This window comes from Castor canadensis, chromosome 19 (assembly GCF_047511655.1).
Source record: "Castor canadensis chromosome 19, mCasCan1.hap1v2, whole genome shotgun sequence".
NCBI lineage: Eukaryota > Metazoa > Chordata > Mammalia > Rodentia > Castoridae > Castor > Castor canadensis.
The window spans coordinates 25,942,658-25,969,508 of NC_133404.1; the positions used below are offsets into that span (position 1 = coordinate 25,942,658).

General features: G+C 38.1%; 1 pseudogene; it reads right to left on the reverse strand.

Annotated features, from left to right (window-relative positions):
- Nucleotides 1–22,520: 22,520 nt before the first annotated feature.
- LOC109675609 (mediator of RNA polymerase II transcription subunit 24 pseudogene) lies at nucleotides 22,521–25,312 on the reverse strand (annotated as a pseudogene).
- Nucleotides 25,313–26,851: the final 1,539 nt, after the last annotated feature.

A 26,851-nucleotide genomic window follows, 5' to 3' on the forward strand; every position in this document is an offset into this window, starting at 1 on the left:
GACATGATCCTATACCTTAAAGACCCAAAAAAACTCCACCCAAAAACTCCTGGACACCATAAACAGCTACAGCAAGGTGTCAGGATACAAAATCAACTTACAAAAATCATTAGCTTTTCTATACACCAACAACAAACAAATTGAGAAAGAATATATGAAAATAATTCCATTTACAATAGCCTCAAAAAAAATCAAATACCTAGGAGTAAACTTAGCAAAGGATGTGAATGAACTCTACAAAGAGAACTACAAACCCCTGAAGAAAGAGATCAAGAAAGACTACAGAAGGTGGAGAGATCTCCTGTGCTCATGGATTGGTTGAATCAACATAATAAAAATGGCTATACTATCAAAAGCAATCTACATGTTTAATGCAATTCCCACCAAAATCCCAATGATATTTATCACAGAGATTGAAAAATCTACCCTAAAGTTCCTTTGGAAACACAAGAGACTGTGAATAGCCAAGGCAATACTCAGCAAGAAGAACAATGCAGGAGATATCACAATACCAGATTTCAAACTGTATTACAAAGCAATAACAAGAAAAACAGCATGGTACTGGCACAGAAACAGATATGAAGACCAGTGGAACAGAACAGAGGACCTGGATATGAATCCACACAGCTATACCCACCTTATTTTTGACAAAGACACCAAAAACATACGATGGAAAATAGACAGTCTCTTCAACAAATGTTGCTGGGAAAACTGGATATCTGCCTGCAGAAAACTGAAACTAGATCCATGTTTATCACCCTGTACTAATATCAGCTCAAAATGGATCAAGGACCTTAATATCAGACCTGAAAATCTGAAGCTAATACAGAAAAGAGCAGGGAATACTCTGGAAGCAATAGGTATAGGCAAGGACTTCCTCAATAGAACCCCAGCAGCTCAGCAACTAAGAGGAAGGATGGACAAATGGGACTACATGAAACTAAAAAGCTTCTGCACAAAAAAAGAAATGGTCTCTAAACTGAAGAGACCACCCACAAAGTGGGAGAAAATATTTGCAAGCTATACATCAGACAAAGGACTGATAACAGAGTATAAAGGGAGCTCAAAAAACTAAAGTCCCCCAAAATCAATGAACCAATAAAGAAATAAGCAATTGAATTAAACAGAACTTTTTCAAAAGAAGAAATTCAAATGGCCAAAAAACACATGAAAAAATGCTCACCATCTCTGGCCCATAAAGGAAATGCAAATCAAAACCACACTAAGATTCCACCTCCCCCCTGTTAGAACACCACCAACAACAAATGTTGGAGATGTGGGGAAAAAGAACCCTCATACACTGCTGGTGGGAATGCAAACTAGTACAACCACTTTGGAAAACAATATGGAGGCTTCTTAAAAAACTAAACATAGATCTGCCTTATGATCCAGCAATCCCACTCCTAGGGATATACCCAAAGAAATGTGACTCAGGTTACTCCAGAGGCACCTGCACACCAGTGTTTATTGCAGCGCTATTCACAATAGCCAAATTATGGAAACAGCTAAGGTACCCCACTACTGACAAATGGATTAAGAAAATGTGGTATTTATACACAGTGGAGTTTTACTAAGCCATGAAGAAGAATGAAATCTTATCATTCGCAAGTAAATGGATGGAACTGGAGAACATCATCTTAAACGAAGTTAGCCAGGCTCAGAAAGCCAAAAATCATTTGTTCTCCCTCATATGCAGACTTTAGATCTAAAACAAATACAGTAATATTATTAGACATGAGTCATATGCTAAGGGGAGGACACATACAGGAGGAATAGGGAAAGGTAGGAAATGCAAAACTTGAAAGTGTTTGATGTGCCGGCTGCAGAGGAGCTAATACAATAACCTTTAAACGACAGAGGTCACTATGGGAAGGTGCCTGGGAAGTAGTGAAGAGGTCAGGTAGAGATGAATCAATTCCAGTTGTAATACACTTGTGCATGGAAGCAATGCTAGGAATCTCTCTGTATAGCTATCCTTATCTCAAACTAGCAAAAACTCTATGCCTTTCTTATTATTGCTTATGTCTTCTCTTCAACAAAATTGGATAAAAGGGCAGAACAGGATCTGGCTGGAAGTGAGAGGGGTGGGGAGGAGAAGGAGGAGGTGGGAAGTAGGGGGGAGAAATGGCCCAAACAATGTATGCACGTATGAATAAATGAATAAACAATTAAAAAGGAAAAAAAAGATAAGTGGATACACAAATACAAACATGGTCATGTATGCATATATAAAGAGAAAATAATCGTGGCATTGTTTTAGGAGACTAGGGAGAGGCAGGAGATGAAGAGAATGATAAAGTGAATGATGAGGGAACACGATGGAGGGAGTGAATCTAACCAAGGTACATAGTAAGCATATTTAGAAATATCATAATGAACCACCTCTGTACAACTAATATATGCTAGTAAAATGTTTAACAAAAAGAAAGCAAACAAATGCTGGTTGGATGCCAGGGAAAATGAATCATTCTACTCTGGCAGTGAGAATGTAAATTAGTTCAGTAACTATAGAAATCTGTATTGACATTCCTCAAAAACTGAAAATAAAAGTACCATATGACTCTGCTACAGTGCTTCTGGACTTGTATCCAAGTGACTGTAAGTCAGAATACAATAGATATATGTCCACCCCCATGTTTACTATGTCCACCCCCATGTTTACTGCAGCTCATTTACTAATCTAAGCTATTGAATCAGCCTAAATTCCCATCATCTAATGAATGGTTAAAGACAATGCACTTCCAGGCAAGATGGTGATGGAATGACACCATCTGACATTCTTGCTTGTGGACTCACCTTACTAAACAGTGATTCTTGCACCTAATTTCCTAAATAATTGCAAAGAATCAACACCCCAGGACCTGAAGGTAATCATAGACAGCGAGGATCAAAGATCATAAACCAATAAGCCCCAGCCTGGGGTGCCAACCAAGTATGCCCAGAGCATGGACCCCTCTGTGTGCCTAGAAGCCCTTGCCCAGCATGCTCTACCCAAATTCATAGCCGGGTACACTTTGAGCATGGATCCTGCCACAGGTCCAGAAGCCCCGACTTGGCACACTCTGTGCACAGATCCTGCCATTTTATCAGAAACCCCACACCTAGTACACGTACCCCACCATGGGCCCCAAAGCCTGGGTGCTCTCAGTGCATGAACTGTTGCTGGCCCAGAAGTCTCCACATGGTAGAGTGTAATGTGGCATAGACACCAGTAAGAAACAGCATGTGACAGACCCACTCCTGCTGAGACAATAGATAGAGCCCTCACTGAACACTGCTAACAGCCACAGCTCCAATCTAAAACATCATGACCCCATGTGCCTTGCTGAGGGAGGGGCAGCACAGCATGGCAGCTTCCAACCTATGAAAGAATTACCACTGGTGCACACTACAACAGATCGAATTGTGGACACTGGGCAGAAAGAGAAGGTACAAGTGAGAAGTGAGTGGGATTAGGAGATTGAAGATTCAGTCCCCAGGAATATTCACTGAAAATTCCCCCATGCTGAAAAGTGGACAGAAACAGACACCATGCCAATGTCAAGTTTCTCTTTTTCTTTTCTTTCCTTTTTTTTTTTTTTTTGTGGTACAGGGGCTTCAACTCAGGGCCTTCACCTTGAACACTCCATCAGCCCCATTTTTGGGAAGGGTTTTTCAAGATAGGGTCTCGTGAACTCCTTGCCCAGGCTGTCTTCAAACCATGGTCCTCCTGATCTCTGCCTCCTGAGTAGCTAGGATTACAGACGTGAGCCACCGGCGCCTGGCCTCAAGTTTCTAACTAGACTGACATCCGCTGGTATGAAAGACTCACCTGTGGAGGGTAGTGTGTGTGTGTGTGTGTGTGTGTGTGTGTGTACACCATGTCATTATTTTGCTTCTTTGTTTCATTGTTTAATTTTATTCATCTCTTGTCCACCTTCTTTAACTAGATCTTTTCTACCTACTTCACTCTACCTTTTTCATGAACCTATATTAGTAAGCTAAGCCACCACCCCTTTCTGCCTTATAAAAACATACCCCTGTATTATTTATTACTGGTACCCTACCAATTTTCTTCTCATTACCACACTTATTAAGTGAGCACTTCCTAAGTCATGAAGATTTAGTATTTGATTCTATATTCATCTAAACATGCTGGAGTAAAAGTGGTAATTGGACTTCAGTAGGGTATGTCATAATCTCAAGGTTGTGATTTATCACCTGTGATAGTTTTTGCAGCTAAGCTTCCTTTTTCTGAATGGAGTAGGGAGAAGTAACAAGCATCTTAAGCATTGAAGTCACCTGTTTGACACTTGAAAAACATGTTTCCAGTCTAGTGACAAGAAAATACAACACCAGAAGCAAGATGAGTATTACTGACAAGCACCATTTCCCTGTGTTTCTAAAAATCTGAAATAAAGCCTCAAATTTTATTTGGAGGAGAGGTGGGTAAATTAAACCACTAAAATAGAGAGTGCCAGTATAAGGTCAGACAGTATCTGGAGAGAATAATCTCTAAATAAACCTAAAAAGTTCAAATCCAGCACAGACAAGAGGGGAAGACATGGACTGCTGTATTCTGTGCCCTGCCCTGCCCTGCCTGAGTTTTGTTGGGTAGTTTTTTCTGTCTGGACCTAATAGAAAGGGCCATCCTGGGAACAAAACTACATGGAGGGCTAAGAGCATATCAGTAAGCCTTGCCTGGAGCTACCAGACAGAGGCTGATAGGCATCTGTGCACCACCACCTGAACCAGAAAGACCATCATGGAAGCCAGCCACGTGGGAAATCCAGTTTCAGTCCTGAGGGCTGCTGGATAGGCCAGCTTAGAGCATACAGGAAAATTCATCTAACCCTTGAGAAAACCTTTGGCTAAGTGGGTTTATTAATTGCTCTCAAACAGGCCCCAGACAAGTGTGGGAGTGGCTGAAGCTGTGGGAACATTACAACAACAAGGGCTACCACTGAGGGTGTGGCAACTCAGCCAGGCCCAGTACACATACAAAAATATCCAACCACTGAGAAAACTTATGGCTAGGTGGGCTGATTAAGGCACCCAGTCCAGGCCTGGGACCAGTGGGAGAGTGGTAAAACCATGTGAATGTTACTACACCAGTGTGACCTTAAAGGACCACCAATTAGGCAAACCAATGTGCAGACAAAAGCATCTGGGCCTTAGAAAACCTTTGGATATACAGCTTAATTAGAGGCTCCCAGACTGACCCCATGGCAAAGTAGCTCAACCCAGGGTCTCTATCCAAAAGAGTGGTGGGAAACAAGTAGTGTATTTGGCTAGAGCTCAGCATTTCCAGATCTATATCCCAAGACAATTAGGGCACCAAAGTGAGCTTGCCTGCTAGCTGAAGCCCTTAACCTAGTGCTCAATCCAGCAATAAACTTGTGTGCACAAGTGACAGGAAACATTCACCTCCCACTCCTCAAACAAAACATCAAACTAAAGGTCTAGATGGAAGAGATGGTAAAACGCTCATTCTAGACAAGCCAGAGCAGCCATTTTTGGATTCCCTGAACAGGGAAAAGTACAGGCTCTGAAAATGCCGGTGAATTCTAACCCACTAGCTGTGCTCAATACCCTACCACGGACCCCAAAGTGCTACCTACCATGCCCGAAACTGCCCGACCTCACTCCAGCAGCTGCCTTAGTTCAGAGCTACCCCCCAAGTTTCACCTGAGGGTGAAACTTGAAAGTAAGCACAATAGAACTGCAGACAAAAATCTGAGATCCAGAGATTGGGGGGAGCTGCAGTCAAGTGCACTGAAAGAGCACAGAAGACACTCATTCTACTTTTCTTCAAGGAAGAAATGCTACTTCTAAAACAAAATAAATTTTAATTTGTTTATGTCTTTTATATTGCCATTTTTCTACATTTTCATTTCTTTTTTTTCTTCACATTTCCTATCTCTTACTTACAAACCATCCTACTGGTGGTTTATTCTATCTCCTTCTTCTATTACTCTCAACCATTATATACTTTTGCAATCCCTGCAGATATCACATTTCTCCACAACAATTCAACTGTAGCTCTATAAATTAGTGTTTTGTTACCTGCAGCCCTCACACTTCGCTCCCCCTTTTCTCTTTTCCCCACCTTCCTACTTCCTTATTTCCTTCCTAAGCATCCTGTTTTCACTACCTAAGTTTTAACTACTGTGAAAACAAGTTTTATTTTCTTAACTCCCTATTGTATGATACAAGAAGGCTACCTCCCTTCACATACAACATGATCACTTACAGTGAATGGTTTTATACTTTATATAAATATCTGGCTTGGTATTGAACGGGTGAATTTGTTGTTGCTGATTTAAAATCCCAGGTCAGTGATTAGAAACAACACATAAACCTAGCCTCTAACCAGTACTGCAGGAACATAGAAAATAATTCAAGGGAATGAAATTAAGTAAAGTCCCCAGTCAAATAAATTACTAGAGATAAACAAATCTCAAAATAGAGGCACAAGAAATATTAAAAGACAATGAAATATGACTCCTTAAAAATCATCAATCACACCAAAAAGGATCTGATTGATATTGAAGGGGATGAAATAGGAAAAGGGGAACAGGTACTAGAGAAAAGGTTAGATCAAAAAGAATTAACCTAGAAGGTAACACCCACACACAGGAAATCAATGTGAGTCAATGCCCTGTATAGCTATCCTTATCTCAACCAGCAAAACCCCTTGTTCCTTCCTATTATTGCTTATACTCTCTCTACAACAAAATTAGAGATAAGGGCAAAATAGTTTCTGCTGGGTATTGAGGGGGGGAGCGGGAGGGGGTGGAGTGGGTGGTAAGGGAGGGGGGGGCAGGGGGGAGAAATGAACCAAGCCTTGTATGCACATGTGAATAATAAAAGAAAAATGAAAAAAAATAAAATAAAATAAATTTCTGAGCCCCAAAGAATGATGATAAGAATGACTAAGGACACAAGAGAAGACATGCATATATAATTCAATGAAATCAAAGAGAATGTATATAATGAGATAAAAAAATTTAGTGATAATACAAAGAAACAATAAAGTGAACTCAAAGAGGATACAGACAGCTGAATGAATTCAAAGAGGATACAAATAAATAGTATATTGAAATATGGAATACAATGCAAAACAGGAAAAAAGAATTCAATGAAGATATAGAGAGCCTGAAAATAAAAACAAAATTAAAGCTAGGAAAAGGAAAATTATCCTTTTCTCAAATAAAAATTGCAGTTTAAACCCTCTCCAGTTGACTGAATCAAGTAGAAGAGAATATCAGCGCTTTTGTTTTTCAAAAAAATAATTTTATTACAATCTATTCATGATACAGAGGAGTTTCATAGTGACAATTCTGATTAGACTTATATTGTACATTAGTTACATCATCTCCATAGTCTCTCCCCCTCATCCCTTCCCTACCCCACTAGGACCCCCACCTGCATGCACTGTGCCTATTTTACTGTCCTAGTTTTCATAATTAATATTTGAGCTGATGTTCAGAGGAGTGTCTCAATGTATGCCCTCTATGGGTGTGCTTTACTTTAGTCTGTTCAATTCCTTTGAATACTCTCTCACCCCTATATCTCCCACCTCCTGTTTCTCAACATCTTTCAATACACGTTCTTATATCCTCTACCTTTACATCTTGTGGATGCTCTAGCATCCTCTTTTCCTTTCTCTCTTTCCCCAAGTTCTATAGAGTAGTTACACTGTTACAAACATGTTATACAACTGAGTTTGTATATGATCATGCTTGTTTTGTGTATATGTTTATCTTTGGGATCTATCTTCCACGTACTAGAGAAATCATGCTGCTTTTGTGTTTCTGATCCTGGCTAACTTCACTTAACATGAAGTCCTCCAATTGCATCCATTTACCTTCAAACCCCATGCCATTATTCCCTGTGTTATATGTATATATGCCACAATTTCATGATCCATTCATCAGTTCAAGTCATCTGGGTTGTTTCCAGAGCTTGGCTATTGTCAATAGTGCTGCATGCACATTGGTGTACAGGTGTCTCTACAGTACCTTGTTTTTATGTTCTTTTGGGTAGATGTCCAGTAGCAGTATCACTGATCATATGGCAGTTCAATCTCTAGTTTTTTGAGGACTTTCCATACTGTTTTCCATGATGGTTGTACTAGTTTGTATTGTCACCAGCAGTGTATAAGGGCTCCTGTTTCACCACATCCTTGCCAGCATTTGTCATTGCTATTACCCTTGATTTGAGTCACTCTGACTGGGGTAAGATGAAATCTAAATGTTCTTTTGATTTGCATCTTTTTTATAACCAGGAAAGATAAATACTTCTTCATGTATTTACTGGCCATTTGTACCTCTTCCTTTGAGAATTCCCCATGTAATTCATGTGCCCATTTATTCTTTGGGGTATTGATTCTTTGGGGGCTGAGTTTTTTTAGTTCCCTGTAGATTCTGGATATTAGTCACTTCTTGGATGGGTAGTTGGCAAAGATTTTCTCTCATTCTGTGGGCTATCTCTTGAGTCTGGTGACTGTTTCCTTTGCTGTGCAAAAGCTCTTTAGTTTGATGTAGTCCCATTTGTTCATTGTTTGTCTTAGATGCTGAGCTTTTTGGGTTCTGTTTGGGAAGTCGCTCCGTATACCTATCTGTTCTAGTGTATTTCCTACTGCTTCTTGGAGTTGTTTCAAAGTTTCAGGCCTTATATTAAGGTCTTTGATCCACTTTGAACTGATTTTGGCAGAGGGTGGAAAACAAGGATCTAACTTCAGTCTTCTGCATGTGGCTATCCAGTTTTCCTGGCAGCATTTGTTGAAGGGGCTGTCTTTTCTCCATTATGAGTTTTGGGCTCCTTTGTCAAAGATCAGTTGGCTATAGGTGCATGGACTTATGTCTTGATCTTCTATTCTGATCCATTGGTCTTCCTGTCTGTTTTTGTGTCAATACCGTGCTGTTTTTATTGTTATGGCCCTGTAGTATAGCTTGATATCAGGTATTCTGATGCCTCCAGCATTGGATTTTTTGCTCAGAAATGCTTTGGCTATTTGAGGTCTTTGGTGTTTCCATATATATTTCATGATTGCCTTTTCTAATTTTGTGCAGAATGTCATTGGAATTTTGATAGGGATTGCATTGAACATATAGATTGCTTTTGGTAGCATGGCAATTTTCACAATGTTGATTCGACCAATCCATGAGCATGTAAGTTCTTTCCATGTTCTGAAGTCTTCAATTTCTTTCTTCAGTGGTTTATAGTTTTCATTAAAAAAGGTCCTTGGTTTCTTTTGTTAAATTTATTCCTAGGTACTTTATTTTTTTGAGGCTATTGTAAATGGAATTGCTTTCCTTACTTCTTTCTAAGTCTGTGTGTTGTTGGTATATAGAAAACTATTGGATTCTGCATGTTAATTTTGTATCCTGCTATTTTGGCAAAAGTGTTTATGATTTCTGGTAGTTTTTTTGGTAGCGTTTTTGGGGTCTCTTAGGTATAGGATCATGTCATCTGCAAATAGGGATAGTTTGACTTCTTCCTTCCCTATTTGAATCCCTTTTATTTCTTGCTCTTGTCTTATTCAGAATATCAGGACTTGATGACAAAGTATATATAATAAGAAATCAGATGAATATATAGAAAAATAATAAAGAAATATGAATGCAAAGTGCAAGAACTGTGCAAATCCAATAAGAGATCAAACTTATGAATAATAAGCATTAAAGAAGGAGAAGAGGTGCAAACTGAAGGCATAGTAAACATAGTCAACAAAATAGCAGAAAACTTCCCAAATTTTGAGAAACAAGTGCCCATTGCAGGTACAGTAGGACTCTAGAACTCCAAACAGACATGAACAAAATAGAGCCTCTCCAAAGCACATTATTTTTAAACATTAAATACAGAGAATAAGGAAAGAATATTGAAACCTCCAAGGAAGATATTAAAAGTCAACTATAAAGGCAAAGCTATCAGAATAGTAGCCAATTTCTCCACAGAAACCATAAAAGAAAGGGAAGCATGGCATTAGGTATTTCAAGCACTGAGAGAAAATAACTGCAAACCTACCTAGTAACAATAGCATTCATAACTGAAGAAGAAATAAAATCTTTCCATGATAAACAAGAACTAAAGCAATTTATGACCACTAAATCAACACTGAAGAAGATACTCAAAGGACTCCTACACACAGAAGATGAAAATAAACATAGTTATGAAAGTATGGGAATAAATAACCCTTACCAGATGAGAAGATGAGAAAATGAAGAGTAGGAAAAATAAAACACAAAAAAGCAAAAAATATAGGGAATTATTACATACTGCTCAATATTAACAGTTAACATTAATGGCCTTGATTTCCCAATCAAAAACATAGAATGGCAAGCTCAATTAAAATTCAAGACCCAGACCCAGAAGAAGATTCCAAGATGGTGGCTAGAGGGAGGAAGCAGAAAGCGTGCCTCCTAAAGTAAAATCTTGGAGAGATGATGGAGATACACCTTACAGGAAAAACCACCAAGAAGAGGCAAAACTTTGACTCCTCCATATCTCCATCCTGTGCATAGCATCTTTACTTCATGTTAAATGGAGAAACCAGGAGGGCTCCCATGCCGCTGCCAGATGGCAGCACCCAGATAGCTTGAGAAGATGCAGACCACAAGGTGAGCTAAGTGGCATGTGGTACTCCCACAGACAACCCTGGGCCAGATCAGCATAGCCCCCTGGACAGACCGACCCCCCACCCAGGGAAAAAAGAAAAAAAAGTGAATAATAAGCAATAACAACAAAAAAGACACATAGCAAAGAGGGTGGGGAACCCTGAGCACTGAAGAGGTAGGAGGGGAAATCCCTCACACACAAGCTGGCTGGAGAAGGCAGGAGAAGTGGCACATGCCCAGCAACCAGGAGCAGGAAAGCTTGTAAAAGTGGTGGTGGAAGGAAAACTCCAGAGAAGATGGGGGAAAAGCCATTTCCCATGTGAACTGTAAATAAACATGCAGGCCTGAGAAAGCTGGTGCAGTGTCACCTCCCCCAATGTGCTTGGAAAGGGGAAAGCTTGTACAAGTGGCAGTCACGCCCAGGAGAACTCTAAGTAAACAAAGCCTGAGGGGCCAGGTGAGTGTTAAGCTCACTCCTGAGAGCTGCATAAATAAAGCCTCCAGCAACAGCAGGGTGACATCAGTGGGCAGGTGAGCCACAGCCTCAGATAGCCATTCACAGAACTGTCTCTAGACTCTTTTCTTTCTTTCTTCCTTTGATGAGACAACAACCAAACTACACCTGCATGCTGAAAAACTTACTGAAATTGTATGACATTTGAACTTGGGACACTTTGTGGTGTTTTTTTGTTTTGTGTTGTTTTGTTTGGTTTGGTTTGGTTTGTTTTTTTTCCCCTTTGATGAGACAATGACAGAACTACTTCTGAGACACCATCCCAGGATTAAAGGCTGAGGGACGAACACCAAAATTATTAAGACTGAAACTTTATTGCATTTGAACTTGAAGTCATTTTTTTCTTTTCATTTATTTATTTATTTTTTATTTTAATTTTTTTCCAATCCTCTCTCTGTCTCTCTAATGCTTATTCAGCTTACTGTTGATGAGTACACTATCTTTCCCTGTTTATATCTTCGAAACTTTTTTGTTTGTTTCTTTGTTTTGTTTTTTTCTACGTTTGTTTATTTGTTTTTCCCTTTTTCTTTAACTTCTATGCTTTCCACCTCCTCTCACCCTTCCATTCTAAATATCACCATTGTTATTATTACAAGCTAGAAAATACTGAATTGCACACAGTACAGGGACAGTAACACTACCAAGGGCAATGGTGGGAAGACAGAAAAAACAGGTAAACCAGTTTCTCCACAGCAAAAACTTAGTACAGGAACCAGAGGGAAATGAAGAAAACAGATACTCAGATCCAAACTCCAACAAATGAAAATAAACTATGCCAAAGAACCCAATGAAGTCCACAAGAATAATTTAAAAGAAGAAATACTACAGGTAATCAGTGAGAATTTTATAGATACTGGATATGGCCAACCAAAATGTACAGGAGACACTCAAGAAATTCCAAGAAAACAAAATAGAGAATTTGAAAAAGCACAAGAAGAAATAAAGGAAGCCATAGAAGCACTGTATAAACACCAAAGTGAAACAAAGAACACGATTAATAAAGAGATAAATGAACTCAGGACAAAAATAGAAAACATTAAAGAGGAAACAACTCAGGATATGAAAAACCTCAGAAAAAAGAGTGAAACAGAATTGCAAAACAAAATGGAGGGCCAATCCAGCAGAACAGAACAAACAGAAGACAGAATCTTGGAACTCGAAGATGAAACGGTAATTAAAGGAAAAACCAAAGAACTATTAGTTCAACAACTCAAGACCTGTGAAAAGAAAATGCAAGAACTCACTGACTCCATCAAAAGACCAAACCTGAGAATCACGGGCATTGAAGAAGGAGAAGAGGTGCAAGCAAAGGGAATGCGTAATATACTCAACAAAATAATAACAGAAAATTTCCAAAATCTAGAGAAATCTATTCCCATATGGATGCAACAGGCCTCCAGGACACCAAACAGACCAGACCAAAATAGATCTACTCCATGGCATATTATCATTAAAACAACAAATACAGAGACCTGAGAAAGAATACTGAAGGATGTAACAGAGAAAAAACAAATAACATACAATAGTAAACCCATCAAAATCACAGCAGACTTCTCAACAGAAACATTAAAAGCAAGAAGAGCATGGGGTGAGATCTTCCGGGAACTGAATGAAGATACTTCAATCCCACGATACTCTACCCAGCAAAACTATCACTCAAAATAGATGGAGCAATAAAAGTCTTCCATGATAAACAGAAACTACAACAATATGTGACCACAAAGCCACCACTACAAAAATTCTTCAAGGGATTCTGAACACAGAAAATGAGACCCAACATAACCATGAAAGGGCAGGCAGCATCAAACAACAGGAAAAGAAAAAGCAAGAAAGTAGAGAGTAACCTCAACTTAGGTACACACACTCAAACCTTCAAAAAACTAAGACAACTAAATGACAGGAATCACCACATACCTATCAGTACTAACACTTAATGTTAATGCACTTAATTCTCCCATCAAAAGGCACCATTTGATGAAATGGATTAAAAAGGAAGATCCAACAATTTGTTGCTTACAGGAGACCCATCTCACCAAGAGAAATAAGCATAGGCTTAGGATGAAAGGCTGGAAGAAGATTTACTGAGCCAATGGCCCCCAAAACAGGCAGGAGTACCAATACTTATCTCTGACAAAGTAGACTTTGAGCCTACATTGACCAAATGAAACAAAGCAGGACATTCTATACTAATAAAAGGGGAAATAGACCAAAAGGAAATCACAATTATCAACCTATATGCACCCAATGTCAATGTACCCAATTTCATTAAACAACCCTGAAGGACCTCAAAGCATATATTAACTCCAACACAGTGGTTGTGGGAGAATTTAACACTCCAACATCATCAATAGATAGGTCATCCAAACAAAAAATCAATAAAGAAATCCTAGATATAAAATATACCATAGATCAAATGGACCTAGTTGATGTCTACAGAACACTTCATCCAACTTCTACACAATATACATTCTTCTCAGCAGCCCATGGAACCTTCTCCAAAATGGATCATATCCTAGGGCATGAAGCAAGCCTTAGCAAATATAAGAAAATAGAAATTTTACCATGCATTCTATCTGATCACAAAACAATAAAACTAGAACTCAACAACAAAAGTAAAGACAAAAAACATGCAAACAGCTGGAAACTGAATAACTCATTGCTTAATGAACAATGGGTCATTGGTGAAATAAAAGAAATTAAAAAGTTCCTGGAGGTCAATGAAAATAAAAACACAACTTACCAAACCCATAGGATACAGCAAAGGCAGTCCTGAGAGGAAAGTTTATAGCCATGAGTGCATATATTAAAAAGACTGAAAGATCCCAAATCAATGACTTAACGATACATCTCAAACTCCTAGAAAAACAAGAACAAGCAAATCACAAAACAAATAGAAAGAGAGACATAATAAAAATAAGAGCTGAAATCAATGAAATAGAAGCCAAAAAAACCATACAAAGAATTAATGAAACAAAAAGTTGGTTCTTTGAAAAACTAAACAAGATCAATAGACCCCTGGCAAACCTGACTAAAATGAGGAGAGAAAAAACCCAAATTAGTAGATCAGGAATGCAAAAGGGGAGATAACAACAAACACCATGGAAGTCCAGGAAATCATCAGAGACTACTTTGAGAACCTATATTCAAATAAATTTGAAAATCTTAAAGTAATGGAAAGATTTCTAGATACATATGATCATCCAAAACTGAACCAAGAGGATATTAATCACCTTCAGATCTATAAGACAAATTGAAATTGATGCAGAAATCAAGAATCTCCCCCCAAAAAAAGTCTGGGACCTGATGGATTCTCTGCTGAATTCTATCAGACCTTTAAAGAAGAACTCACACCAACACTCCTTAAACTGTTCCATGAAATAGAAAGGGGAGGAAACTGCCAAACACATTTTATGAAGCCATATTACATTTATCCCAGAACCAGGCAAAGTCACCACCAAAAAGGAGAACTATAGGCCAATCTCATGAATGAACATTGATACAAAAATCCTCAATAAAATAATGGCAAACCGAATTCAACAACACATCAAAAAGATCATTCACCACGACCAAGTAGGCTTCATCCCAGGAATACAGGGGTGGTTCAACATATGAAAATCCAATAAACGTAATAAACCACATTAACAGAAGCAAAGACAAACACCATTTGATCATCTCAATAGGTGCAGAAAAAGCCTTTGATAAGATCCAACACCATTTCATTATAAAAGCTCTAAGAAAACAGGAACAGAAGGAAAGTACCTCAACATTATAAAAGTTATAAATGACAAACCTATAGCCAGCATTATACTTAATGGAGAAAAACTGAAACCATTCCCTCTAAAATCAGGAACTAGATAAGAATGCCCACTATCTCCACTCCTATTCAACATAGTACTGGAATTCCTAGCCAGAGAAATTAGGCAAGAAGGAGGAATAAAAAGAGTACAAATAGGTAAAGAAACTTTCAAGATATCCCTATTTGTAGATGACATGATCCCATACCTTAAAGACCCAAAAAACTACTCAAAAGCCCCTAGACACCATCAATAGCTATAGCAAGGTAGCAGGATATAAAATCAACATAGAAAAATCATTAACATTTCTATACATTAATAATGAACTGAGAAAGAATATATGAAAACAATTCCATTTACAATAGCCTCAAAAAAAAATCAAATACCTACTTATAAACCTAACAAAAGATGTGAATGACCTCTACAAGGAAAACTATAAACTTCTGAAGAAAGAGATTGAGGAAGACTATAGAAACTGGAGAGATCTCCCATGCTCATGGATTGGTAGAATCAACATAGTAAAAATGTTGATACTCCCCAAAGTAATCTACATGTTTAATGCAATTCCCATCAAAATTCCAATGACATTCATTAAAGAGATTGAAAAATCTACCATTAAATTTATATGGAAACACAAGAGGCCAGGAATAGAGAAGGCAATACTCAGTCAAAAGAACAATGCTGGAGGTATCATGATACCCGACTTCAAACTATATTACAAAGCAATAACAATAAAAACAGCAAGGTACTGGCACAAAAACAGACATGAAGACCAGCGGAACAGAATAGAAGACCCAGATATGAAGACACACAACTATAACCAACTTGTCTTTGACAAAGGAGTCAAAAATATATGATGGAGAAATAGCAGCCTCTTCAACAAAAACTGCTTGGAAAACTGGTTAGCAGTCTGCAAAAAAACTGAAACTAGATGCATGTATATCATCCTATACCAAGATTAACTCAAAATGGATCAAGGATCTTAATATCAGACCACAAACTCTAAAGTTGGTAAAGTAAAGAGTAGGAAATACTCTGGAATTAATAGGTATACGCAAGAACTTTCTCAATGGAACCCCAGCAGCTCAGCAACTAAGAGATAGCATAGATAAATGGGACTCTATAAAACTAAAAAGCTTTTGCTCAACAAAAGAAATGGTCTCTAAACTGAAGAGAACACCCACAGAGTGGGAGAAAATATTTGCCAGCTACACATCAGACAAAGGACTGATAACCAGAATATATGGGGAACTTAAAAAACTAAATTTTCCCAAAATTAATGAACCAATAAAGAAATGGGCAAGTGAACTAAACAGAACTTTCTCAAAAGAAGAAATTCAAATGGCCAAATAACACATGAAAAAATTCTCACCATCATTAGCAATATAGGAAATGCAAATTAAAACCACACTAAGATTCCACCTCACCCCTGTTAGAATAGCCATCATTAGCAACACCACTAACAACAGGTATTGCGAGGATGCTGGGGAAAAATAACCCTCTTACACTGTTGGTGGGAATGTAAACTAGTACAACCACTCTGGAAAAAAAATTGGAGGCTACTTAAAAAGCTAAACATTGATCTACCATTTGATCCAGCAACACCACTCTTGGGGATATACCCAAAAGACTGTGACACAGGTTACTCCAGAGGCACCTGCACACCCATGTTTATTGCAGTGCTATTCAGAATAGCCAAGTTATGGAAACAGCCAAGATGCCCCACTACTGATGAATGGATTAAGAAAATGTGGTATTTATACACAGTGGAAGTTTATGCAGCCATCAAGAAGAACAAAATGGGCTGGGAGCCTGGCTTAAATGGTAGAGCACTTGGCTAGCAAGCATGAGGCTCTAAGTTCAATTCCTAGTAAGACAAAAAACAAGAAGAACAAAATGTTATCATTCGCTGGTAAATGGATGGAATTGGAGAACATCATTCTGAGTGAGGTTAGCCTGGCCCAAAAGATCAAAAATCATATGTTCTCCCTCATATGCGGACATTAGATCAAGGGCAAACACAACAAGGGGATTGGACTTTGATCACATGATAAAGCGAGAGCACTCAAGGGAGGTATGAGGATAGGTAAGACACCTAAAAAACTAGATAGCATTTGTTGCCCTCAATGCAGAGAAACTAAAGTAGATACTTTAAAGGAACTAAAGCCAATAGGAGAAGGGGACCAGGAACTAGAAAAAAGGTTTGATCAAGAAGAATTAACCTAGAAGGTAACACACATGCACAGGAAATCAATGTGAGACAAATCCCTGGATAGCTATCCTTATCTCAACTAGCAAAAACCCTTGTTCCTTCCTATTATTGCTTATACTCTCTCGTCAACAAAATTAGAGATAAGGGCAAAATAGTTTCTGCTGGGTAGTGGAGGGGGTGGGGGGAGAGGGAGGGGACTGGTGGGGTAAGAAGGGGTGGGGGATGGGGGAGAAATGACCCAAACATTGTATGCACATATGAGTAAAAAAAATTTTTTTAAATGCTCTTTAGGGGCTAATGGGGTGGCTCAAGAGATAGAGTATCTACCTAGCAAGCATCAGGCCCTGAGTTCAAATCCTGGCAATGCCAAAAAAGAAAGAAAATGTTCCTTAATAGAATAAAAACTAAGTGAGAAAAGTAAAAAAAAATAAAATTCAAGACCCGATCATCTGTTGCCAAGAAGAAATGTATCTACCTACAGGCACAAACAATGCCTTAATGTGACATGGTGGAAAAAGATTGTACAAGTGAATACACCCAGAAAAAGGCAGGAATAGCTACACTTACAGGTGCTAAGGTAAGCTTTGAACTAGGATTGGTCAGAAGAAACAAAGAAGCTCATCTCATATTAATAAAGGTAAAATAAAACAAGAGGAAATAACAATTGTTAACCTACATGTGCCTAATGTCAGTGTACACAACTTCATTGAAAAAACACTGCTAGGCCCAAAAGCACAGACATACCACAACACAATGAAAGTGGGAGAAATCAAGACCCCACTATCACTAATAGGTAGGTCATCCAGATTTTTAAAAAGTCAACAGAGACCTCAGAATTAAATGATATGATTGGGCAAATGGACATCTACAGAGTATTTCATCCAGCAACAGAACAATACACGCTCTCAGCTGCCCACTGAACTTTCCCCCAAATAGATCATATTTCATAGCACAAAGCAAGTCTTAGCAAATAATAAGAAAGTTGAAACAACTTCTTGTATGCTATTGGACCACAATAGAATAAAACTATAACTCAAAAAACAAAGAAATGAAAGAAAATATTCAAACACATGAAGACTGAAAAACACATTGTTGAATGACAATGTTGAAGAATTATATATTAAAATGAAAACAAAACATGCCAAAACCTGTTGGACACTACATTGGCAGTATTGAGGAAAAAATTAATAGATATGAGTGCCTACATTAAAATACAGAGAAATCTCAAATCAATAAACTACTGTTGTACCTCAAGCTTGTAGAAAAACAAAACAGAGGAAACCCAAAGTTAGGGGATGGAAAGAAGTAATAATAATTAGGGCCAAAATTAATGAAATAGAGATTTTAAAAACTATCAATGGTAGAAAAAGTTGGTTCTTTCGAAAGATAAATAAGGTTGATAAACCCTTAGCCAATCTGATTAGGAGGAAGAAAAAACTCAGATTAATAAAATTAGAGATAAAAAGGTTATATTAAAAAGAAGCAATAAAATCCAGAGTATCATGAAGGAATAAATAGCAAAAAATTGAAAAACTGGATAAATCTACATGCATTTGACCTACCAAAATTGACCCAAGGAGATATAAAATACCTAAACAGATTTATTGCAAGCAATGAGATACAGCCAGTAATAAAGAATTTCCCAAAAATAAAATGCTCAGGACCCCATGAATTCACTGCCAAAGTCTACCAGACCTTTAAAGCAGAATTAATGCTGATACTTCTCAAACTTTTCCATGAAGTAAAAAGGGAAGAAGTGGTATCAAACTTATTCTATGAAGCCATTATTACAAATATTCCAAAACTGGATAAGGATACAACAAAAAAGAGAATTATAGGCCAACTTATTTAAGGAAAATAGATGTAAAAATGCTCAAACAAAACTAGCAAACCAAATTCAACAACCATCATGATCATATCAATTTCATTCTAAAGATGCACAGTTTGTAACAAAGCATATAAGCAGAATAGAGAAAAATCACATGATCATTTTGATTGATGTAGAAAAAGGTTTTGACACAATTATAAATCCCTTCATGTTAAAATCTCTGAAGAAACTAGGAATAATAGGAATGTACTTCAAAAAATAAAGGTTATATATATAACAAAACTGTAGCTGACATCATGCTAACTGTGAAAAACTTAGATCACTTACTTTAAAATCAAGAACAGCACAAGTATTTTCCATCTCCACACTCTTATTCAATATAATGTTGGAATTCCTAGCCAAAAGACAAGAGAAAGAAGTAAAGGGAATCAAATATGGAAGGATGAAGACAACTTTTCTTTATTTGAAAATGACACAATCTTATACCAAAAATCTGAAAAACTCTACCAAAAATGTTTAGAAATCATAAATATTTTCAGGAAAGTAGCAGGATAAAAAACCCAGTAATTTTCTTTTACTCTAACAATGAACAAACTGAAAAAGAAATAAGGAAACCCTTTTAGAATAGCCTCAAAAGCTATGTAGAAATAAATCTATTGAAGAAAGTGAAAGACCTCTACAATGAAAACTATAATTGACTGAAGAAATAAATCAAAGAAGACATTGAATCTGGAAAGAGCTTCTATGCTCATGGATCAATAGAGTAACTGTTGTGAAAATGTCAATAATAACAAGAGCAATTTATATGTTCAATACAATCACTATCAAAATTCCAATGACATTCTTCACAGGAATAGAATACATTAATCCCAGAGGGTATATGGAAGCAAAGAACACCTTGAATAGTCAGTGCAGTACTAAGGGGGAAAAAGCAACACTGGAGGTATCACAATACTTGAATTCAAACTATACTAGAGAGTCATAGCAATACTAACAGCATGGCATGGCACAAAACAGATATGAAGATCAACAGGACATAATAGAAGATGCAGAGATCACTCCATGCAGATATATCTATTTGATTTTTAGCAAAGTAGGCCAAAATGTACATTGGAGAAAATATATCCTCTTCAAGAAATGGTTCTGGGAAAGTTGGCACCACATATAGAAGATGGAAACTAGATCCTTGTCTCTCACCCTATACTAATATCAATTCAAAGCAGATTAGAGAACTCAATGTAAAACCTAAAACTGTGTAACTACCACAGGAAAGATGGGAAAGAGCAATGTTATGGCACAGGCAATAGCTTCCTGAATAGAATCCTATTGCTCAGCAAATAAAGTATGGTCAAATGGGACTGCATTGAGCTAGAAGCTTCTGAACAGCAAAGAGAATGGTCAGTAGACTGAAGAGACACCTTACATACTGGGAGAAAATCTTTTCAAGCTATACATCTACCAAGGGATTGATAAGAAGAATTTACAGTGAGCAAATAATAATGATAATGATAATAATAATCTGCCAACAAATCAACAACTCAATTAGCAAATGGGCACATGAACTCAACAGAAAAATTTCAAAGAAGTGTAAATGGCCAATAAATTCTTGAAGTAATGATTAACCTCCCTGGCCATAAAAGAAATTCAAATGAAAACTATATTGAGATTTTACCTTACTACAGTCTGAATGGTTATCATCAAGAACACAAACAACGATAAACTTTTATTAGGATGTGAGGAAAAAGGAAACCTTTTACACTGTTGGTGAGAATGTAAATTAGTAGAATAACTAAACACTTATGGAAGTTCATAGAAACACTAAAAATAGAACTATTCCAACAATCCAGCAACACCATTTCTGAACATATATATAAAGGAATGCAATTAGGATACAGTTGAAACACTTGCACACTCATGTTTATTCCAGCACTATTCACAATAAACAATCATTGGAAACAGCTCAGCTACCCTTCAACTGATGAATGGATTAAGATGTACATATACACAATGGAGCCATAAAGAAGAATGCAATTGTGTCATTCATAAGTTAATGGACATTACTGGAGAGCCTCATGTTAGGCTAAGTAAGCCAGGTTCAGAAAGAGAAAGTTTGTGTGTTTTCTCTCATAGGTGGAAGATGGATTCAAAAGATAAAAATAAATAAAAATGCAAATGTTATCATGTACTCAGACTTATAAAGAAAACATTTGTGGTAGTTCGACTGTGGGGACAAGGGAAAAGAGGGACCAGGAAAGCGAACAATAGAGAGCGAATTATATTGAAATACAAGGCATCTGTATAGGAAGATGTGGTAACAAAATACACCTAAAGCTGTTGAGTAATACAGTGCAGGGAGGAAATGGTTAGGGAGAATAATACAGGGATTAATCTGGTTAAAGCACAACATATTCATGGGTGAAATACCATCACAAAACCCCTTTGAACAGTGAATATACACTTGAAAAACTAAACAGCAGGAATGTAAAACATTCATGTAAGAGGGTGGTGATATTGGGAGGGGAGAGAAAATGGACAGGGTGAAGAAGGGTGAATATGTCACTGTACTTCATATACTTGTGTGACAATACACAATGAACCTGTTGAAATCATTTTTAATAGGGGAAGAGGGTATGGGAGAATGATGGTGGGGTGGGGATGAACCTATCCGACGTACATTGTAGTCAATTGTGTTTACCTATAGCCCTCAGATTTCAATGTCCTTATCCTCATCTTCCTTCTTCCTAATTTTCTCCCTTTGCACCCTAATTTTATTACCTAACTTTTCAGCCCTGTGCAAAACTGTTTCATTTTTTCTAACCTCCTATTGTACCATACAGTAATGCTAGACCCCTTAACGTGTAATGTGACTGGTTGTATAGACAATGCTTCATGTAAATACCTGGTTTGGTAGTGAATAGGTGAATATGTTATTGCTAAATTATTCCTGGAAGACAGTGATATGAAATGACACATCAACCTGCCACTAACCAGTTTGTCCAGAAAGTAGAGAATAATTCATGGGAAAGACTTTAGGTGACTAAAACCACCAACTAATTTGAATACAGATTTGTAAATCTTAAAATAGAACCACAATAAACATAAAAAGCAAGGGAATATGACACCTCATAAGGTCAACAGTCACAAAACACAGAATCTCCTACACAGTGAAGGGAATTAATTCTCTTTTTTTCAGAATACACAATGGCCTTTAATGACAAGTGATCCCAAGTGGGCTCCCCTTGTATGTTATGAAAATATATTTCTACACATACTAATAATCTATAAAGTTCCTTTCTTAGGAGTTGGTCCATTTACGGAATGGGGTGATCACCTGGGCTGTGGTACCATGATGGTCACACTTTTCAGGATCTGGAAGAAGGGAGAGGAAATTACATAACAATCTAGTGTCTTAGAAGTCAGAAATCAGGTGTGGGGAAAAGCCTGCAAACTGATGAAGGGTTCTTACATCACATGGTTGTGAACAACAATGGCTTATCTTTTCTCACTGTTCCCTCTTGAGGCGCTTGGACTAGAGCCCTCTCCAGTCACTCCTGTAGCTACTTCAAGCCCATCAGAGTGCATCAATGACTTTGGTGGCCACCTGGTGGCCCAGAGGGAAGCTGAGGTCCATGATGGTTAGAACCACCTTGGGGGCTGGATGTGCAGATACCTTCATCAGTTCTGATATGATGATGGAGGGCATGAACAGCAAGATACTGCTCCAACCACATGGCTCTAAATAGAACCAATGAACAAACTGGGTGTGGGGGCCAACAATACATAAGTTCAGGTTGGAGGAAATATGAAGTTACAAGTTGGTCAGGACTCAGTTCAGATGATACCTAATGTTGACATCTGGAGGGAAGACAAGAGGGAACTATTGATGGACCCATCAGATGGACTTGACAGGATGTTGACATCATACTCATTAGAGCTCAGGCGTCTCATTAGCTTCAAAGGTTGCCTGGCGTCCTGGGGAATAACCTTATGTAATTCTTAATGTCTTCCTTTTGGTGAGAGGATATCTTTCCCTTATGGGAAGAGTAAAAACCAGCATAGTAACAGAGGGTGCCATGTGACTGTGACACTTGGATGATTCTATGAGAAGGCCAGGCAGAATGTGGCCTATCAGAACCAGGATTCTACTCCATCAGAAGATGGTGTAGAGAAGCACAACTGTCTACAGTATGTATTGCTTCCATGTTTCCTTCAACAGCTCCTTAACCAGGTTGTTGCATAACAAACAGATGCTCTCCATTGAAGTTGTCAATGATGTGGACAAAGCATCTGTTAACCTGGTCCTTCTCAGACACCTTGGCAAAGATGTCTGTTGGCACCTCCTTGATGGGACTCTTGTAGGGAAGCAGATCCCAGTAGGACATCGTGTCCACATCCACAGATGGAAGCTTGCTCTTAATGGCTTTCTGTTGTAGCATATCTGCACACATATGCTATAGAATTGATTTCATAATCACCACACTCTCTTCATAGAACTGCAAGATGGTGTCACTATAAAGTGGTTCCACCAGCTGTTAGATCATCTGCAATGACTTCTCACATTCATCCAGCCCCAGAACCTGGATATGGGCCACAAGCCAAGCCATGACACACACTGCCAGACTGCATAACTTTTCCCTTGATATTATTGGTGGTTTTCTGGAGAGACTCCAAAGTCAGAACCCCATTCTCTCAAATACTGAGCATTTCTAACATGGCTGCTGAGATGCTGAGATAGGCGTCATGCCACTTCATTTGCATGAGCTTCATCTCTGAGGAGTTTTTAAGTAGGTCTACTTTGGTGGAGTTGGACTGGAAACATGGGTGGTCAGGGCATACATGTCTGCATCCAGGTCTCAATGAAGAGCACCTCTGCTCCTGTGCTTAACTTAGACAGAATTACCTCTGAGCCATATGTCTGAGCAACATGGCACAGCATGAAGAAAGAAATATCAAAGAGCAAGGCACTACTTGAGGTTGTTTTAGTGCTCTGTTGCTGTGGGTCATGAACTCATGAATTTCTTAGCAAAGGTTTTAACTTTCCTAGTGGCAGCATCAACAGCCAGCAGCAGGTCCAGACTCTTCTTAGACAGCATGTATCCATGGACTCTCAGAACACTCCCCAGAGAGTTGGTGTAGCCTGTATCTATTGCCTGGATGATTCTTGTGATGGAGGTCTCTTCCTTGAGGGACAACCAAAGATTGGGCTGGATGTTGGTATTTTCTAATGATTTTAGTTCTGTGTCCTGGTCTGTTGTGCTCTTGGTCAGAAGGTTGGTGAAATTGGCTTCAGATGGAAGCCCCTGCCTGTTACATTATTGGAAAAGGAAGTTTGAGCAGATACAGTTGTACTGCAAGTCAACTGGAACTTGAAAGTACAGTTGACATCCTTGGTGAAATCATTGACACCATAAAAAATTTCTTCAACTTTACCAAATCCTGTGGAATCTTGAGGTAGGTGAAAACCATCCACTTGTTTTGTGTCCATTCATGAGACTCAATGAACCCCACAAAGCAAGCTTTTCAGATTTCCAGGACAAACACCTAGGTGGAGATGTGCTAGATGTGCTTCACCTTCATCAGATACTCCACCAGGAATTGTGTCTTGCCTGCCAGGTTCATGTTGTCCTTGAGCACAACCAGCACATGGACAGCGGAAAAGCCAGTTTTGTGCAACTGCTCTGTATGACAGATAGCATCATGGAGATGCTACTAAAGATCATGCCACACTGAGAAGCTTGGCTCTGGAGCTGGAGGTTGCTGAGGTTTTCCAGAATCTCCTCAAACTTCAAGAGTGAATGTTCAATGTCAGTTCAGGAGGAGGCCTCCTCTGCTTTGGCAACGTGAAGCAGGGTTTGTTCTTGATGCTTCTGATGGTCTTTTCAAAGCATGGCAGGCATATGGCAAGCTGCTTCTCCTCAGTCCTCCAGTCCTTCCTGGAGCCACTCTTCAGAGGGCACTATGAAACACAGAAGTTAGTGGAGGGTTCTGACAAAGGTACATAACAACCCGATGCACTCCTCTGCTTTGTCCTAACAGCTTAGTCAGTTGCAAAATATGTCCATGATGTGCATCAAAGTCTAGAAACATGGGTCTTAGTAAAAGTCATTAAAATTACGATAGCTGTGATGGCAGAGGAGTAGGACACCATCTGGAAACTAATGGAATATTTCAGGTAAGATAAAATGAGAGGATTTGGTGGAAGTCCAATCATGGCCTGCTTCATTTGTATTTCTCCCAGATTGAGAATGTCCCAGGTGGCTCCCTTGAGGAAAAACTACTTAATGATTTTTTTTTCCATTGATAGTCACTTCCTTGCTCCTTCCAAGCTTGGAAAATGGCTTGCTTAAGGTTCACTACCTTCATGCTTTCAATCTAAGGAGGTGACTCAAAGAGCTTTCAACTTTGAGGTGGGGGAAATGGAGCTAGTGAAGAGGAGATAAGGATCTGAAAATCAAGTTCTAGATCTTAGGCAGAAGTGTGTTTCAAAATCCAATTTTAGAGCTCAAAAGAATGGATAATAATAAATAATGTGATGAAAGAAGACATGGATAAACACCTCAAAGAAATCAAAGAGAACATGAATAAATAGCTAAATGAACTCAAAACGGATATAAATAAATAGCTAAAAGAATTAAGGAAGATGGTGCAAGATATGAAAGAGAAATTCAATAATGATATAGAAAGCCTGAAAAAAAATGAAATTGAAGCTCTGAAAATGACAAGCTCTTTAAGTCAAATAAAAAATTCACTTGAAAGCATCTCCAGCAGACTGAATGAAATGGAAGGCAGAATATCAGGATCTGAAGAAAAAAAGTAGATGTAATAGAAAAATGAGAAGAAGATAAAGAAAAAAGAATAAAACATATGAACAGGATATGCAAGAACTTTGTAACCCCAATACAATACCAAATGTATGAATCATGAGCACTGAAGGAAGGAGAAGAGATAAAAAGGCAGAGAAAGCAAATTCAACAAAATAATAGCTGAAAATGTCCCAAATTTTTAGAAAGAGATTCTCATCCAGGTACAGGCGTTGTCTAGATCACTGAGTCACTCCAGCAGTCCTCTTTTATGTTGGGTTGTTGTGAGATAGATTCTCAAGAACTATTTGTCGGGGCTGGCCTGAGCCACCTTCCTCCTGATCTCTGTCTACTGAGTAGCTTGGGTTCTAAGCATGGGCCACCAGAATACGCTTTCTGCATCTCTTGAGATTATTGTGTGATTTTTGTCCCTTATTTTGTTTATATGCTGTGTTTATGTTTATGGATTTGTATGTTGAAATGTCCTTGCATCCCCTGAATGAAATGAACTTGACCATTGTGCCTGATCTTTTTAATATGCTGTTGAATTTGGTATACAAGTATTTTTATTCAGAATTTTTGTGTCTATTTTCATCAAAGAAATTGATCTGTAATTTTCTTTACTCAATTTTGGTATCAGGATAAATGTACCTTCATATGATCAGTTTGGTAGTATTCCTTCCTTTTATATTTTATGGAATAGTTTGAGGAATGCTAGTATTAGTTCTTCATTGAAGGTCTCATAGAATTCAGCAATGAACTTGTTTAATCCTGGGACTTTCTTTTCTGGAACTCTCATGGCTTGTAATAGATCTCCTTAGCTAGTTTGTATCCTCTTGGTTCAATTTTGGTAAGTCATGTACATCTAGTAATTTATCCATTTATCCTATATTTCCCAATTTAGAATACAAGCCTTTGAAGTATTCCTTAGTGATCCTCTGATTTTGTGGTGTTTGTTATAATATCCCTCTTCTCATCTTTAATTTTGCTAATTGGCATCTTTCCTCTCTTTGTTTTGATTAGTTTAGCTAAGGGTTTGTTGCTGTTGTTTATCTTTTCAAAGAACCAACATTTTGTCTCATTGGTTCTTTGCACTGTTATC